This window comes from Lithobates pipiens, unplaced genomic scaffold (assembly GCF_037356315.1).
Source record: "Lithobates pipiens isolate NorthernLeopardFrog02 unplaced genomic scaffold, aLitPip1_a1.2 Scaffold_1, whole genome shotgun sequence".
Lineage (NCBI taxonomy): Eukaryota > Metazoa > Chordata > Amphibia > Anura > Ranidae > Lithobates > Lithobates pipiens.
In genome coordinates this window covers 22,043,905-22,058,825 of record NW_027507685.1, presented here as the reverse complement: position 1 = coordinate 22,058,825, position 14,921 = coordinate 22,043,905, and the positions used below count along the sequence as shown (strand labels likewise).

At 39.6% G+C, this 14,921-nt stretch overlaps 1 protein-coding gene and 1 pseudogene across 1 annotated transcript in view; one reads left to right on the top strand and one right to left on the bottom strand.

Annotated features, from left to right (window-relative positions):
* IL1RAPL2 (interleukin 1 receptor accessory protein like 2) overlaps window positions 1-14,921 on the bottom strand; it is a 1,165,568-nt gene that overhangs the window by 905,166 nt on the left and 245,481 nt on the right. The gene's annotated exons all lie outside the window — the stretch shown is intronic.
* Window positions 4,197-4,368, top strand: LOC143989537 (U2 spliceosomal RNA; annotated as a pseudogene).

The following is a 14,921-nucleotide window of genomic DNA, read 5'->3' as shown; positions in this document are numbered from 1 at the left end:
CCTTCTCCTGACTGATAACTTTTAACAATGAGATCCCTATGATGCTTTGGAAGCTCTCTGCAGACATGTAGCTCCACGCACGTGGTATACGTACTACAGTGCCCATGTGGGCTCATGTATGTGGGAAGAACTAAAAGGACCCTAAGGAAACGCATATCCGAACATATGTACAATATAGAAATCGGATTTAGTGATCACAGCGTGTCTCTTCATTTTAAAAAACATCACAACAGAGACCCATCTCTACTAAAATTCTGGGGAGTTGATAGAGTTCACCCTAATTGGCGTGGATCAAATATGGTCCGCGAAGTGTCCAAAAAAGAATCCCAATGGATATATCGGATGAACACTCTGACTCCTAATGGGTTAAACGTTGAATTAGACGTTAATTGTTTTATAAGTGATTTTTAAAGCTGTTTTAAAGGGGTCTTAATATCCAGATTACGTGAATAACAACTTTTCTACTACTAATACTTTTAGCACTAAACCTGTTTAATTACCAACTTTTATTACCAACTTTTAATCATAGAACTTTTTTATGATAATTTTTATTACAGTCATGTTCGGAAATATTGGGGTCTTATTGGTCACCCTCGATTAGTATTACTGTGTCAGGTGACTAGACATTGAATTTATGAGTCGCACAGGCACTTTTCATTAAGGTGATAGTACCCTGACGTTAAGAGAAGGGATTAGTTGCATTTTACATTCTATATTTTATATTTTATATTTTATATTATGTAGATGACAAATAGGAAATATCATTATTTTATGCAGGTTGTTAGTATACGTGGAAGTCAGATTTTAATACGTGAATTTTTACCATAATGAGTTAATTAACGGAGACAGGCAGCAAGTTTGTTTAATTAGAATTTCAAATATATTATATCTTAGCCACATAAATATATAATGCCACATATACATGTACAATACATAAGCCACAACGTCGCATGTAAGGTAGATTGAGGATAGCGGCACTGGAAGTAGCCAATAATAGTCATAAAAAAATTTCCGTCGCATCACAAAGATTGTACCGTGTATAACCCACTCATCGTATCAGCGATGGTTTTAATGGGAGGCTCGTGATGGACGGCTCGCCTCTTTCTGCATGAAGAGCTTGGGAATATAAGTCAGTGTCAGTTGAGGCTGTTGCTTGATCTTATTATCAGAAAAAATAGGAGACAGGCCATAAAAGGTTGCGAATCCTTTTTCTTTATACATCTCCTGTATAATAAAGTTTATCGTTTAAACTTGAAGTATCTAGATCAACGTGACGGGAATCCCCTCGTTTAAAGAAACACAAGTGATTGGGATATATGCGCCGGATTTTGTAAACATCATGATTGTTAGCATATCAGCACATTATCAGAAATCCGACATGGCCATATTGGTAGAGTGTGTGAGGGTAATAAGATCGTTTGTGGTTTTTATCTGTAATTTTGTTTTCATCTCTCCTGAGGTTTTAATCTAATTTCTGGGATTTTTTAAACTTATATATTTTTCAATTTATTTTTTGAATTCTTCCAATTCTTAATATTTCGTTTGTTAAAAATTTTTTCTGTGTAATGAAATGGTTCCCTTAAAAACATCGTTTATGAAAGCCTATGACAGGTATTCTGTCAAAGAGAGCAACGTACATAATATAGATAGATTAACCGCTATACATTTATACATGTCCACGAAGGGTTAATACCGCACGTATTTAAGTGTAGTCAGGACTGATTGCCCCCACCCTCAGATGATGTCAATACGACGAAACGCGTCAGGGTGGTAGCACACGTTCGCAGCATAGAGGAACTGACAGGAGGGAGGAAGAGTCGCACAGCTTTAACCGTGAACTACTAAGTGGTGACGGCCATTAGCGGCTGATGCTATTATTTCCCCTGAGACTGTGATTAAGAACTATGCACGCTGAGTGAACCAATGCTTTAAAGAATTAACTTTGTGTGAGTGCAACATTTTTATTTAAATAAATTGTGTTTTCATAAGACAGTATTACGCTATGTTTGTTTCCCGTAATTGCTTCTTTCGGAGATCTTGAATCACCCGGCACTTATGCAGTGGATGGGATCCAGCCGATGAGTAACATCTGAGATCCCGTGTAACCAAGCACATCCGATCGTGTATGCAGTGGATGGGATCCAGCCGATGAGGAACATCTGAGAGCCCGCGTATCTAAGCACATCCGACCGTGTATTACCTAGTGCAGACGAACCGGATGAAATCGAGCGGATGAGGAGCATTTTCGAAGAGCCTATGTAACCAGGCATATCTGGTAAGAGCATTACTAAGGGGGGGTCACCCCAGTCTTGAGATTGTACCCCAGCAAATTCGTGACCACTGTTTTTTCATATTAAGGGAGGATTGCATCGTACACTCCTCTTGATTTATACCAGGACATTCTATTTTTGTTTTGGCTATTAATTTTATTGTCTGTGGATGGACTGAAATAGACATACTGTTTCAATTCGTTTCCTGAAACTATCCTAAGTACTCAGTACAATTTAGATATATGGACAGTGTTCATGGACAATATTGTGATTGTATGGTTACATTTGGGAAGATAGAAATATTCTTTCCATAGAACAATAGGTTGCACTAGCGCAATTTGTATATTATTTCTTTTCTTTTATTTGAATATTAGGCGCTGTTTTTTCTACGGGTGAATTGATTTATCCATCCACCTCGCAGATTTTTGTTTAATGTTTTTTAGTGGTTTTATTGATTTAATACCTTTTAGCGGTTTTATTGATTTAATACCTTTTAGAACAGCTGCTTAAATTCCACAACTCCCAGGTAGAAAGCATATTTTTTAATGCTAAGCGCCTTTTATTTGCGTGGTTAACGGGCGGAGGTTATCCCAAGCAAAGGCACATATTTGTTCAGACAATGGCTTTTGCTGTAGGATGGGACTAAGAAAAATGTCAGGAAAGACCTACTAGAACAGCTGAACATTATATAGGGTTAATCAGTGGCACATTAAATGATGACAGGTGTGTACAGACTCCTATTTAACATGAGTCTGAATGTGATTGCTTAATTCTGAACACAGCTACATCCCTAGTTTTAAGACCGTGTGCACACTTATGCAACCACATTATTAATTTTTTTTTATATATTCATCCCCTCTAAAAGATTTCAGTTTGTTTTTCAATTGGGTTGTACAGCTTATAGGTCACATTAAATGTGGAAAAGGTTCTGAAATGATTTATCTTTTTTTACATCACAGAAGCCTGACATTTAAACAAGGGTGTGTATACTTTATATATTCACTGTAGCACATAGAATACAGGCTATGTAGCATGCAACACTGTGTATAAAGTACAGGGCCAGCCAGAACTATAAAACATACAACTCCGCATAAAGTGTAGGGGTAAAAAACACTGCAAAGTGAGCAAGTTCTCCCGCAAGCATTGGCATTTTCCCAACCACTGGCAATATAAAGTTCCCCCATCCCCGCCCCTGCCTAACAGCATTTGAAAAAAAAAAAAAATCTGTGCCAATACACTGCTCCAGAAGCAAAGAACACTATCAATTTCTGCAGAAGCAGAAAAAAAGAAAAATCACTACAAAACTGTCAGGAAGAAAAAGTCCTAACTGTATATTTATACATGGATTATGTGATTTGCCTAGTGTTCTCCTCTAACTACCTTGCCTATTCAAAAGCTAAGTCTATAAAGAAGCATTTACAAAGCATCATCAGTCAGGAATGGCAGCCAAACTGTGAATTTTGAAATACAAAGCAGACACAGATAAATAGCTTCAAATACAAATTTGTAGCTTACTTTTAACTTTTTTTTTATTGCAAGTCTGCCTTCTCCATACACTCTCCAAGCAGCAGTTGAACAATTTATTTAAGCTGAATGTAAAAACACATAGAGGAGTATGAAGCAGTGAATTGGGCATGAAAGGGATATGAGAGACTTGCCTAGAATAATCAATCTACAGTATGTACCAGTGCTGGAACACCTGCTTAGATTTATGGACTAAATGAGAAGCATTCAGCTCCATCTAAAGCTCAACCAGTACAAGTGAACACTTTAGGTCTACACTTTTTACACTACTTAGAAAAACATGCTCACGCTAGTAAACAGACTACCATTTATAAGAGCCATAATGATAATAGTAATGCACAGTAAAACTAATAGATAAGCCATTAAATGACATTCACATCCAAAAGTAAAATGAAAACAACAAAAGCTTCTCTGCCTTGTGGCGAAGATCAAGTGTAGTATCTGTTCTCATCAGTGTAGAGTAGGAATGCTCCCCATAATTCTGGCATTCCCCCCACCCCTCCAAGATTCGCCGGGACTGCCCTGGGATTTGATGCAAATCCCGGCAAATCATGGCTGAGTCCCGGCACTTTGTTCCAGTGACTTGTCCAGTTAGGACGTGCTAGAATGGCCACTGTGGTTGTGTGGGTTGTATGAGGTACCAGACATTGCAATCCAGTCTCTGTATTGCAGCCAACATCTCCCCGCCGGCTGCCTGTCACAGTAACATACTCAGCTGCAATACAGAGACGGGATCACAGTGTGTGGTATCACATTCACAATGTATTCCCCTTGGCTGCTCCCACTCCCCCCCCCCCCCCGTGTACCTTCTCTCTACCCGCCTCTCCATTTGCAAGCTGCCTATGGATGCAGTGACAACCCAGAGGAATCTGCTCAGCCTGCATCTATCGCACCCAGCTGTTACTGCTCTCTTCCCCGAGTGACAGCGGGGAGGGGCAAGGAGATGTCCACCTGCCGAATTCCTGGGAGTGGTTTGATGCCCCCCAGTCCCACTTCCTACACACACAGAGCTGACCGTAATCCCATGTCCCCCCATAAGTGTTCTATGGTTTGTCCTAACCCTAGAACTCTCACTTTTGGCCTGTCACAGGAATTAGGTGGTCATATACACTGGCGTCATCCTCTGAAGAGCAATTTGCAGTAAATTGCTTTGCAGAGGGCAGATGATAGTGGGAAGGAGTTTTACCCCTTAAAAATCCACACCACCATGGCGCAACCATGTGCTCTGCACACATGTGTGGCATTGCCTCAGTTTCACCACACCCATTTTTTACTTCACATGCCGCACCCTTTTGCCCCCCCCCCCCCCCAAATGTTCCTCATTGTCAAGTGTGACAATTGGGAGGTATGTTCTGGCCCTATGACCAACAGGAATGGAAGGAATGGCTGCTATATAGTGTCCCTACTAGTATGAAGGGGGTCCTGAGAGATCTTTCCAATGGCAAAAGGCGTGGGTCTAAAGTATTTCCCTGGATTGAGACGTTTCCGAGGGGCCCACTGCCTTATGAATTGAGTGGGTCTGGTCAGGGGCTGGGAAGGCAGAGCAGCTTGTGGTGCCACAGTTGTGCTGGAGTAACACTACGTGTTTAGGACCTCACTGTGTGAAACTGCTGTATGCTTTTTGTGAACCTCCCCTCATGGGCTAGACCTTCTGGCTGAGACCAGGTCAATTTTTTTGCATATTTATTTTACTCTCCAAGTGTGCATGACCTTGCACTTATGTATGTGTTCCCTTTTCAGGATGGAGGGTTGAGTTTAGGGCCTACCCTGAAGTCTAGGGGGAAGGATGTGTTGCCATCAGGTTCCTTCTTCCCCTACCTTGGGGGAAGCAGATAATGAGGAAAGGGGTATGCTTGCCCTTTTGGCTGGGTGGACCTGAGGGTGCCTTACCCCTGTCAGCAGCCCTGCGCCCTGCACCCAGGCGGTCGAAGAAAGGTCCATACTTTTTGAGAGGGACCAGAAACACACCCTAGTTGCATTTTTTTGCTTCGCTTACTGGTGTTTTTTTTTTTTGCACACCCATTGATGGCATAAAAAAAAAAAAAACAATGAATTAAAAACTCAAATTCAATCAGTTAACCTAAAGAAACATATAAAAGTTTTATTTTTTTGTTTTACTTGTCTGAGTGTAGATCTAGGTTTATCCTAAACATATTTGAAACTAATTACTGTTGAGTAACTCATTATCTCTGCTGGAAGTCTATTCCTCCTTTTTTTTTCTCAATGAAATTAAGTTTGTGAGAACAAACTCAGCAGGGTGGTGGGTAGACCATGTGTGTCCATCAATGTTATATGATATTTAAAGTATACACAAAAAATACCTTCATTCTGGTGAGAAATTTTAACATTTTGGAGTGTTTTGGAAGATTGATCTCCAACTAAAATTAGTGTTTTTATTAGTAGCAAATATTGATGTATACCATGAATCCCCTTCTGCTCAAAATTAATGCCAAAAAAGTATTAGTTTGACAGATTACGTCAGTCTCAATTCCATCTGCATCCAAAAGTCCTGTGAAAATAAATATCTGATAGTATAAATGCTAAAGTAAGACCTCTTTATATAGAAGTTAAGTATGTTAGATTTATTTATAATCTCTGAGCGTTCGGTGTTTCTTGTATGTATGTATATATGTATGTATGTATGTATGTATGTATGTATAAGTATGCTGCTGGCATATCCCACTCTCATATATAGTGTGTCGATATGCTCTTTTTGTATTGGCAGCAGCATAGGTAGCATGCAGACAACGTTATTTGATTAATTTAGATCCTCTTTAATAAAAAAAAGCACAGTACTAACTGTTGTTTTTCCCCATTGTCATTCAGTAAACTCAGGACCCATTCAAGTCACAAGGCTGTGCACTGTAGAGCATGGGTTTTAATGCATTGACATGTGTTACATTGGCAGCTGCCTATACGATAAGTTGTTTCATTGTTCAGCTTTAACATGCATTATGTGTTTTCATTTGCACTATGAAAACAATTATACATAAAACGCTTTTCTAATTTTTTTTAAAAAATGGGCTGCAATGCATGAAAGAATAGGCGCTGTCTTCATTTTTAGCAACACATAAGACACCAGCATTGTGCTGCAATGCAGTACAGGTAAATGAAGCAAACTAAGGCATGTAATGTGTATTAACATGCATTGTGGTAACACATGCATTTAATGTGTGTCCCTGCAACACAAGTGGCATAAACGGCCCTTACCGAATGCGTAAAAAAAATGGCTGGACTGTAACAGCAAGGTTTTCTTTTAATTTTAGATACAGCTATTTTTTTTTCTTTTTTATTTTGTTGTCTGTTGAAATTAAAATTGATAGAAAAGAGAGCAATTTGCCTTATGTCTCCCATTTTAGCATCCACCTACTGAAAAGCTTTCATGCTGTTACTCTGCAGTTACCTAGACCCATCAACTGGTTCTCAAAAGGCTACTGTGGCGCTCAACATTTAATTCAGCATATATCTGCAGATCACAAATAGATCCGATGCGTTTTGCTGAAGAGAAACTCGCCTACAGCTCCATAGGGGATGACAAGCAATAACAATGTCATGAAAAACAGTATAGAAGATGGACAGTGAACAGGAAAAAATAAATAGTTACACAGATAAATGTAAAAACGTGTTATTCAAATGATATCTGTTAAAGTGCAACAAGGACAGGCCAATGATATGTATTGTTTTAGTGTATTTTTAGTAGCCTTCATGAACCATGCTTAAAGTGATACTAAACACACTGTTTAAATTACATTGTCCCTTCTATTTCTGTATGTGGATGATGGCACTGTACTTATTTTAATGAAAACAAAAATTTAAGTACTGTACCTTTTTCCTAATCAATATAAAGCAGTCACATTACCGATATCTTTCACAGCCTGTCTGCAGGGAAACATAAGCAGAAGGAGCTTCTAGTCCTGCTGCTGGTCACATGTCCAAAAAATAGAAAAAAGATCAGCCTTTGGAATACAGAGTAAAAATAAATAAATAAAAGCGATTACCTGTTTTAAATTGGCATACAAATATACATTTGAAATATAATGTTTGTTATTTTGTGGAAATAAAATGGTTTGGGCAAATTTCTGCCATGCACAAGCTGTGTCATGCACCATCAGCCTGTGTCTTAGAATAAAAAGTTAAAGACTCCATTATTCTACATGTAATATCCCGCCCCATTGTGTTTAGCTGGTTATTGGGCATGAAGGAGAAAAGAGGGAGTGGCTTCCACTTACCACTTTGTATACGCCCACGTGTGAGACTCTACAGTCCCATAGGCTGCTAAGATGTGATAGGGAGGAAATGCTCAGCACTGAAAACTGAGCATGTTCAGAGTTGCCACCACAGCTGCAAAATCCCTAGCTGAATTGGGGACACACAGAAGGCGGAGATAGAAAGCAGCAGGATCAATCAGAATACAGAAAATGAATCCCACAGTGACTAAGTATGAACATCATCTAATGCAGCACTGATTGATAGTTTTTTATGATGCAGGTTTAGTGACACTTTAAAGAGACTGCTATCAAAATAAGAAAAAAAAATGCTGCTTTTTTGTTTGTTTTTTTATTTATTTTATTTAGATGGCACATTTTCTTTAGATTTGATAGGCTGAATACACATACTTTACCTTTGATTTCTTTTAAAAAGAATGGGTTATATTAATATTATTTTCTTTTCACTCAAGATTTACATAATGTTCACCCAGGATTCACACATTCCAACTTGAATACAATTAGAAAAATGTGTGAATCCTTGAAAGTTGGTCTGTGCCAAATAATGCTGTTTATCTAAACTGTACTATTCTCAATACAATAGTGAAGCACCAGCATATATATTAAAAATTAACAGTATACAGAGTCCGTGTATCTTCTTAACCAATCCACACAGAGGACATTACTGTGCATCCCACATGAGTGAGCCAACCTCCACCACAAATACTTCACAAGAAATGTATTAGAACTACATAATCCTCGCATTATAAAGAGGTAATTTTAGGCATGTGTTTGCAGGTAAAACACCTCAGTAGTACACCACGAGGACCACCGTTGGATACAGGCTGGACACAGGATCACATAGAGGAATCGGAGATGGCATATACAGGACCTTCAAAAACTTCATATATCACCATACAGGGCAGCAGCTAGTAGTTAGGTCTTGTTCAAAGCCATCCATGTAATAGCACTCATGGGAAGAGAAAAAAAGACTCATGAGCCACATAATGTGAATCAGCTAAAAACATGTTAAACACATTAAAAGTCCACTTACATAAGAAAAAAAACGCTTGCAAACAAATGGGCAAATATTTCCACTGGGGACACTTGGCGTGACTCGGCTTTGACACATTTCCTCAAAAATATCTTAAGAGAAACAACGCCATTTTTTAGAGAGCCTTGTTTCCCATATGTTTTGATCTAGTGGATTTTTTGTGGCATTAATTTCTCAAACATTCTAATATATATTGCAGAATCCATGTGATGAATAACTGCTCTGAACCCATGACAGACAGTTATGAAGAGCTGTAAAAAAGATGATGTATAAAAGGCATTTATGCACTGCTTTTGACCACACATCCCCCAAAACAGCTGTCTACCTGGGATTTTAGCCCTTGTACACATGGTCGGACATTCCGACAACCAAATCCGTCGGATTTTGTCCGAAACTGTTGCATATACACGGTCGGATAAAGTTGTCGGAAAATCCGATCGTTCACAACGTGATGACGTTATTTCGTTACGATGGGACAACATTCACGCTAGTAGCCAATAGCTTTGGTGTAGGAATTTGATCAGAGCATGCGATCGGAATTCTCTACACATGATCGGAGTATGTCCGATCGGAGCATTTTGTCTGAAAATTTTACCAACAACTTGGTGCGGCGGATACTCCGACAGACACAGTCTGATGGAGACCACACACAGTCGGAATATCCGTCAAAACGGTCCGATCGGACACATTCCGTTGGAATCTCCGACCACGTGTACAAGGGCTTAGAGACCTTTAAATTCCCAGTAAAATATCAAACTGCCCCTAAAATGGAACACATTATTTGCATTCAATTTCATAAACTGAACTTCTTAAAAATATAATATGAATTATGAACCTCAAAGGGTTTATGAAACCATATGCATTGTTTTGGGATAATATTTGGCAACAAACTTTGACTTATCTTTTTTGGCCCCTTTCCTCCTACCATGTTGTGTAACTGAAGTTCTGTTAACCTATGGAAAAGAACACAGATGGCTGAACTGAGGAGAATCTATGCATGTGCAGTCAGACAGAGAAGTCTTAATCTGTGTTGAAACACAAGTACGGTAGTATATATGTGAGGAGAAACGGTGTTCCTTTTTTGGTTGGGGGAGATGCTACTTCAACCAATAATTCACTATTACCCAAGATTATCGTGTTGGAAATCATTATATATAAATGTATAAATTATGAAATATATAAATCTATTACCCTTGTATAAATTACAGTATAGTTAAAATCAGAAGCAGTGGTGTACTTCTGGTCTCCAGTGGCACTATAAGATAAAGTTCAGTCGGATGAAGTAGATACTAATCAAGGACTAAGTTGGGCAAGAGAGTCACCCAACATGCCCCTGTGGCTCCCGGAAAAAATAAAAAAGCTTTACCAACAAATTTGTCTGTGCTGGTTACTATATCATGCATGCTTGGTTGAGGAGGGCAATTTTTAAAGGAAGGGTAAACATCTATAGTGAGTCTTAGTGGATGATGGCACTTGAAAGATCTCTAAACTATACGGCAAGGATTCTATCTCCATATAAATCTCATATATCATGAACACCTTATGAATAATTCTGATCAAAATTGGAGCATGCAACAAATATTTAGCTGTAGAATAAGACTTTGTCTACCTTTACTTTTGTTTCTATGGGTTTTGGAATATAACTGACAGAATAATTAGGCACAGCTGGCTCGTGGCTTGGTCAGATGTCTCATGACGCTTCTATAATCTATAATTAGGTATACGCATGAAATGATGTAAATTATCTAAAAATACAGAGATATGTAAAGATCAGTTGAACAAAAATAAAACACACTATTAAGTACCGCATGTCAGTTTTATGCAATGATCAGCGACACACACAATGGAACCACTTTATTGTACACAAAACACCTTATTCATAATCATAACACCTATCAACCTAAACAAATGCAAATAACTGCACCAAAAGCAACAGTTTGCTTTGGAAAGTGCCTATAAATTTGTAACAAGTAAGAAATTGCATATAAGAGGACACTGGTGAGCTTCTTAAATACCTCGGAGACTACCGTGGATGATGAAAATAAAAAGTGGGAAGATCATCTTTTCAGGCAGGAGAAGCCTATTTTTTTCCCTGCTACATTATCCATACAATAAACATAAAATCCATCAACTATAATGGGAATACAGTGACATATTGGAGGAGCCTTCAAATATACTCAATCACAAGGAAGTTTATCAAAACATTCTCAAGCACAGAAACATGGAATTGAAAGCTCCCGATCACCATTAGCACAATAGTAGACTCTAGACACCTGAAAGGGTACATGCAACTTGTACACCTTTAACATATCCAACTATTTCTGACACCTTAGAGCAGTGATGATGAACCTTGGCACCCCAGATGTTTTGGAACTACATTTCCCATGATGCTCCACTACACTGCAGAGTGCATGAGCATCATGGGAAATGTAGTTCCAAAACACCTGGAGTGCCAAGGTTCACCATCACTGCCTTAGATGCTACATGGGTAACTTAAGAATGGAAAATGTATTTATGGAAGATGTATATAAGGAACATACTAAGAAAAAGGAAAAAAAAAAGTATGGATTGTCAAGAAAATAGGTGAATATTAATTTCACTAAACATATGTTCTGTGAAAAATGTCAGGTTGGGACTACATTCATGCAGGTCCCATCCCCAGTCAGTTACTGCAGGAAAGACAGAATTGTCATACAAATTAGTTAAGCCCATTCCTATTCATGAGCTGCAGTACAATGTCAATATGGGTTTTAAAACATATCTAAACCCAAAAGCAGCAATGCAACTTTTTTTTTACCTTTAATATTAATAATATGGTCATAGACATTGATTAAAGCGGAAGAAAACCCAACGATTTAATAGTTCCAAAAAACTGTTAAATTCATGGCATGCCGGAAATGCCAACTATCACATTGGTTGTACTCTCAACCAAACTGTCACCCCATCCAATGGCTGGTGTCATAACTGATCACATGTGCAGCATCATGGCAGTTGAAGATTAAACAGAGGCCAAGATGGCAGCTTCCATGGCTGAAAATAATAGGAGGGTTTACTTCCACTTTAAGGGATAGATAGATTTAAGACCCATTTTGTGGGATGTTATACTTGCATATAAATTTGCTTTTTGTTTTAGATAAAGTAGATAAAAAGTCCCTTTTTATATGATGAGCTTACTTCCAGTTCTGGATGCAGTTGTCCCATTACAAAGGCGTTCCAGAAAATTACCACAAAATTCAAGGTCGTTTTTAATTGACAACAAATTATTAACACAGACACAGGTGTGCGCTAATGTTTGATTGAGGTATGTTGTAAATATTGTAGGACAATAGGCCTTTGGAATGGGACATTCTTTCACTCATTTTATATCCTCTACAGTCTCCCCCAGGATGCACACTGTCACTATGGCATCATATACAAGTATCCATGGCATACATTAATAGCAACAGATGGAGATTTTTCCGTATATACTGTATTTATATACTTGTTTGTTTACAATATTTTAGGTGTTATATCCGGATATCCTTTTGGTAGGCCTTCTGGTAAAGCGTATTTTGCAATGTCTGCAAAAATGGGTCAAGAATCTACCACTACCCACTTGCGGAGCACAACATTAACCTTCATTGATTATGTATGTACATTACCAATGGCTGCGAAAGAATTAATATCTTTTAGGGTATCTGTGATATGAATTTTCATTTGTCAGTGTATGCAGTTGAGGAGCTTGTGTTTTTACACTGTAAATATGATTACAAATCTTCTTTTGTAGTAATTGTATTTAAATTTTCATATTGTAAAAACCCCTGTATTTTTGGTTTATATATTATTAGTTGCTTTGGGGATGTAGTGTTGTAACATTTTGAACTACCTTTACGAAACTGATTCTAAAGTCAGCTTTTTTTCTTTGCATAGGAATAACAAACATGTTATACTTATCTGCTCTGTGCAGTGGTGTTACACAGGGCAGACCAGATCCTCCTCTTCTGGGGTTCTTCTTCAGTGCTCCAGGCCCCTCCCTCCTGCAGCTTGCTATGGCTGAGACCCCGCACATGAGGGCATCTACGGATACCCCGCACATTGAGCACCACTGGACCCCTCACAGGGGGCACTGGTTGAGACCCCGCACAAGGGGCGCCTACAGAAAACCCACACAGTGGGCACAACTGAAACCCCTCACAGGACCCGGCACAGGGGACACCACTGGGCCCCTCACAGGGGGCACTGGCTGTGGCCCCTCACAGGGGGCATCCACTAAGGCCCCTCACAGGGGGCATCCACTAAGGCCCCTCACAGGGGGCATCCACTAAGGCGCCTCACAGGGGGCATCCACTAAGGCGCCTCACAGGGGGCATCCACTAAGGCGCCTCACAGGGGGCATCCACTAAGGCCCCTCAAACAACCCCCCAAAATGGAGTCGCCCTCAGAATGCCCCCAGTGCATTCCCCTGGAAGAAGGCGTCCGGCGTGGCCGTGCAGACTAGCAGGCCCCGCTGCGAGAGCACAGGTCCATGGGGGGACTGGACCAGGCTAAAGTCAAGGAAGGAGGGCGGATGTCCACAACAGAAAGCGGACGCCCCACACGTCTCCTTATCGGTAGGCCAAAAAAGCCGTGGCCTAAATTTTCGCCCACCCGCCGCGAGTGCTCAATAGGCTGCAAAGCCACAGCCTAAGATAGTGGAGGGCCACCGCAGGGGGCAAGAAGGGGACCCTTTACTTACCACTCCAGCGACTGCGCGGGTAACGCTCCCAGACAGATCCTCCTCTCCACTGAAGTGGGGGGGCTGTCGGCCACGAGGAACGCTGCAACTCAGGCCGAGACCCGGTCATATGCAGCCTCGCAAAATATTTAACTCGCAGGGCCAGCCCCCGTCCAGTGGCGCAACGTCGCAGCTGACCTAGAGCGTAGCTGCAGTCTGCATTCACTCACTGCCCAGATTGGAGACCACTGGATCTTAGTGTTCAGCCCAGTCCGGCAGTTGATTGTAGATCTCACAGGAAAGAATCCAACAGAAAAAAAGTAGTTTAAAAAGCAAAAACAAAAAATTGCCAGGACTAGAGGGCCAGGAAGTGGGCCTGAATATGTTACAAGCTAAATCGGTACAAACTATATACAGAGGAAAGATTTTAAGAACATAAATTCACATTGATAGGATTATTTACAAGTTTACTTCTTTTAGATGTATATTTAAAATTAAAAAAATATAACTATACATTTCACTTAAAATTTCTGGGCTGAGGCTGCCATTCATCTCATTTCATGCACATGGGTCTGCTTCATGATGTGTGTCTAATGGATCTTTTTCTTTGACATTGCTGCAGCTTGGAGCTGGGGTGAGCTCCCTATCCCTGCCTGCACTCACAGTGGTCTAGTTGGACTTTACCTCTCTACCTGAGCGACATCTAAATTTGGTCTTTTGGGGCAAAAATGTATTCTGCTACACTTCATTGGTAAAAAAGCCCCAAATTAGTCTATATTATTACAAGATAAAAGACAGTACAAGATATCTAGTAAGTGACATGGTGAGTTTTAAAAGTTATAATTTTTGTCACAATTTTTTTGAAAAATTAAAACAATTAAATACTTTTTTTTAAACAGTTGTCATTTTAATATGTTATACCTCACTCACAGTATAGGCATACGTACACATGTGTGAGACTTTTCCACAACCCAGATGCAAAGAGGGGCCCAAAATCACACCTTTAGGCTTTCAAGGAACATAAATAACACGTACATTACGCATTTAATTTCTTGACTACCTATCACATTTATGGAGACCCTGGAGCACCATGACAGTGAAAACCCCCACTAAGTGACTCAATTTTGGAAAGAAAACACTCCAAGGTATTTTCTAAGAGGTATAATGAGTCTTCT